Raw genomic sequence first — 4893 nt, 5'->3', positions numbered from 1 at the left:
TATCGTCCACAGGATTTATTTCTGCAAGTACCGAATTACTAAGTCTCGGATGTTATCTAGGCTTAGGGGGTTTTGAGTTTGGTTTTGTTAAATTAATCTACTCCTAGGTTGAATTGTGCTAATCCTAGCTAAATTATCTAATTCTAACTAAGTTATCTAATTCTAGCTAAGTTATTCTAAGCCTAACTAAATTACTCTACCCCTAATTGATCTTTCATTAATGAAACTATTCGAAGGAACAAGGAATGATCGATAATAATTAAGATAGATTATCAAGTCTATTGAGTAAAACCTAATCCAAGTCACTTGTATTCAAGGCGATTAACCCTACTTACCCTCCTGAGGTTCCTAGCGCGTGATTCCCTAAGGCCGAAACTAGGTCTAAGGCTCAGTAAATTGGCGCTTAATCAACTAAGAGGTCGTCAATCTCCTAGGCTCTGACTAGGTCAGATTCAGCTCGCAATATGTGCCTACTAGATTTTGGGGCTTTTGAATGAGTTAAACCAATTGAATAAAGCGTAAGACAAGAATTAGACAATAAACATAGAACAAAACAAGAGCTAAATTATTATTAAAGGCGAGATGATTGTCACAAGATACAATAAGACAAGTTCGGCAACTGTATCAAAGAGTACAAACATAGAAAGATGAAAGAAGATACAAAAATCCCTTTCAGGGAACCTATTTACTCTGCAGCCGGCGACTTGATCTTAAGGACGGACCTTGATAATTCCTCGGTAGAAAGCTTTGAAGGAGCTTCAATGGAGTTTGAGGAAGATGGAGAAGATGGAGAGGAATTACAAGGGGAAAGCTTAAATAATTTACAAAAACGAAAGATTCTAATTTACAATTGGAAATTCCTATTTATAGACGCGTCTCGGGCCTCGTTTTGACCTAATTTCGTGTCCTTATTGGTGTAGGAAGATGTGGGGCTGAACGTGGCTTTGTGGGGGCGGAATTGGTCTTTTTGACCAATTCCCGCAGGTCTGCTCGCCGAGCAGGAAAGGCTGCTCGCCGAGCAGAATTGCGACGAGCAGGCCTCCAAAGGCCTGCTCGGCGAGCAGAAATGGCCCGGGGGGCCCTGCTCGCCGAGCGTTTTCGCCCGAAGCGCGCTCGATCCGTGCCGGATGACTTCCAAACCCTTTTTCGTCCGAACTTACACCTGCACACGCATAAAAACTCCAAAAAACATTAGTCCAAAAGCCGAATTGATCCGTCAATCGCTTATTTTGAGCAAACGCTTCGTTTGGTGCGACTTTTGACGGACCAATTAGCTTCAAAAGATAACAGAATTCTAATATGCGTGTTATTTCGGCCGTATTTGCCTAAATTGATCACAAAACGAGCCTAAACGACGAAAAGTAAATAGAAGGCTTCCAATTTCTAACTAACTCACACAAAAGCATTTAAATGCGAGAATTGCTCGCTTATTAGCCAAATAAACCTAAAAACCGTCCTAAAACCGTACCCAAAGATAGGGGTTTTTGACCCCTATCAGTCACCTCCATCCTCCTGCGCCCATATTTTTAAGCACACACCATCATAGTGAGGACGAGTATACCAATGAGGAAGGTGTTGCAACGGCCAGAAAAATCCGGCAGGTTGATGGAGTGGTCCATACGGCTAGGCGAGTTTGACATTAGGTACGAGGGAAGGATAGCATTGAAAATCCAGGTCTTGGCGGACTTTGTTAACGAATTCACATAAGAATTCACTAGCTCGCCAAAAGTCAGAAAAGAAGAATGGACAATGCATACAGATGGAGCCTCTTCAGAAGAGGGAGCAGGAGTAGGAGTAGTAATAAAGGGACCAGAGTATGTTCGAATCTGCTACGCGTCCAAGTTAGACTTCACCACAACTAACAACGCAGCAGAGTATGAAGCCATTATCCTCGGATTACAACTGTTGAAGGAAATTGTACCAGAGCATATAGTGATATACAGCGATTCAAAGCTGATGGTGAATCAGATAATGAAGAATTTCCATGTCAAATAGGAAAGTTTAGTAAAATATGTGGAAGAAGCAAAGTGGATCCTATCTGTGTTAGAAGGAAAGAATGTGAAGTGGGAAATAGTGCATATCCCCTGAGAATTGAATATGGAGGCGGATCAGCTGGCTAAAGCAGCTTCCAGCAAGAACCAATGGCAAGACATCACATGTCCATTTACAATCAAAACAAAGCCAGCATTTGAGAAGGAGGAAGTGGCGATCGTCCAACTAGTTGAGAATGATTGGAGAACCGCCATAGTACAAAACCTGGAAGAAGGAACCCTGCCTGAAGACAGGAATCAGGCCAAGAAGGTGGTTAAGAGAGCCACCCACTATACTATTGTTGAAGATCAATTATACAAAAAGTCCTTTAGCCAGCCATAGCTAAAATGTATCACTATAGAGGAAGGACAAGATGCCTTATGGGAATTACATGAAGGGATATGTGGAGCGCACGAAGCACATGATACGATTTTTAGGAAGGCAAGATTAGCATGATATTACTGGCCCACAGCAGAGAAGGATGCCAAGAAAATGATAATGAGTGCCACAATTGTCAAATTCACGCAAATGAAACACATGTACACAAGGCGCTTCAAAGACCAATCGTAGAAGGCTGGCTATTCGCCACCTGGGGCATTGATATAGTAGGGCCATTCCCGCCTACTAAGAGACAATAAAAGTTCGTAATAGTGGCAGTAGATCACTTCACCAAATGGGCGGAGGCCGAACCTGTTTCAATTATCACTGCCAGACGAATGATAGATTTCCTCCACGATAACATTATTGGGAGATTTGGCGTACCTCATACAATCATCACGGATAATGGGACGCAATTTAATTGTGAAGAGTTCAAGAAATACTGCTCAGATTGGGGAATCACCAACAATTTCACCTCCGTTTACTATCCACAATCAAACGGGATGATCGAGGTTACAAATCGTACGCTTGTCAAGGGGATTAAGAAAAGATTAGGAGAGAAGAAGAAATGCTGGGCGGATGAATTGATGTCGATCTTATGGGCGTACCGAACAACCCCCAGGGTGGCGATCGGGGAAACTCCGTTCTCTCTTACCTACGGTGTCGAAGCAGTTCTCCCCATCGAAATCAAAAATCCAAGTGGGCGAGTCTCCTTTTATTGCGAGCAGAAGAATGAAGAAAGGCTTAGACAAAGCTTGGATGATTTTGAAACAAAGAGAGATAGAGCTTCTATAAGAATCGCCGCCTATAAACAGCGAATCGCCTCATATCACAACAAAAATGCTCGCCTAATGGAGCTAAATAAAGGGGATTTAGTCCTGAAGAAGGCGGATAAAATCCAGTCGCCAGATGGAAAAGGCAAGTTAGGCGTAACCTGGACGGGACCATACCGTGTAGCGGTTAAGATTGGAGCTGCCACCTTCAAGCTTGAGGAGATGGATGGAACAGAGATACCAAGAATTTGGAACATCCAGAATCTCCGCAAATACTTTCAGAAGTAGAATGAAAAGGGCCTTGAGTACTCTTTTTCCTTAGAATAAGATTTTTTCCCAACGGGTATTTTCTTGTTATAAGGTTTTAATGAGGCTCATAAGAGAGGCTATTCACCATTGTAATAAAGGCAAGCCATTTCTTGCTTAAATAAAGGAATTGTTATTAAAGTTGATTTTTTCTTGAATGTTTCTTTTTAGCATATAATACATAAATGTCTTATAACTAAGAGGGAAGGCATAGATTATCCATTCTCTATAGGGTGAGTTCTCCATTGAACGTTCTCCATTGTTTCTCCTGTAGGGGATTTTATGCGAAGTCCCTCCATATCAGGGCAGATTCTCTTCCCCGTGAAAGAATCTTTTAAAAGTCCCTTCATAGGGCGGATCCTAAATTATAAATGTCCCGCAACGGATAGACATTTCTTTGTTGTAAAGTGATCATTTAGATATCCTATTAATGGGCGGATTGTCATGCGCAAAGGAAATCTTTAAAAAGCTTAGCACAAGCTTACCGGGGGATGGCTGGCCACCTACCCCGGAATATGGTGGAAAAGTTTGAAAACTTGAAAAAATTCAGAAGAAGTTTGAAAACTTGAGAAAATTCAGAAGAAGTTTGAAAACTTGAAAAAATTCAGAAGAAGTTTGAAAACTTGAAAAAATTCAGAAGAAGTTTTAAAACTTGAAAAGTTCAGAAAAAGTTTGAAAGATTGAAAGATTGGTGTACTTAAAAAGCAGTTCAGAGAATAAGTCTAGGCACTTATGTCTCTCTCAGAAAGCATATATCTAAGTGAATGCTTAAAAGTAAAAAGGAATGCATCCAAAAGCAAAAAAACTTCTCAAGGAGAGGCAAAAGAAATATTAAATGTGCAAAAAGATATTGTAGCATTTTTACATCAAAGAGAGACCCTAAGCAGTAAGGTCATTAATATTATCATCAAGAGGAGAGGAGCTTGGATTAGCCTCAACGGGCTTCGGCGTAGGCTCAGGGATAAGATCATGTTGGCTTCTTGTTTGCTCATCCGCCTTAGAGAGATTCTCACTAGGCGCAGTGTCGCCATCCTCCAAAACGTCCTCCGTGTCCTGAATGACGTCATCTAGATCAATGATATCTTCACTCTTCTTCGATATGGCATGAGGGGCAAAAGCTTCTTTGAAGATGACCGCCCAAGCATCCACCAAGGAAGCATAGTAAACTGCCTCATTCTTGGAAGGCACCTCCACTTGGGGGTCATCGAGGCCAGCATCCGGAAAGTCTTTCAAAAGAGCCATCAGGATGCGCTCACCGTAATAGTAGGCGCGGAGTCCACAGGCTCCCTCCAGATGCTCCCAATCCTTCTCTCACCTCTCTTGCTCCGAAGTCTTCTCCTCTAGCTTCTTCTCCAGGTCAGGAAGTTTCTCCTTTAAACCATCCGCCAAAGCACTTGCTGCCTGG

The sequence above is a fragment of the Euphorbia lathyris genome, chromosome 7 (assembly GCF_963576675.1).
Source record: "Euphorbia lathyris chromosome 7, ddEupLath1.1, whole genome shotgun sequence".
Classification (NCBI taxonomy): Eukaryota; Viridiplantae; Streptophyta; class Magnoliopsida; order Malpighiales; family Euphorbiaceae; genus Euphorbia; species Euphorbia lathyris.
The sequence above is the reverse complement of the archived record's forward strand: the minus strand, read 5'-3'. Positions refer to the sequence as shown.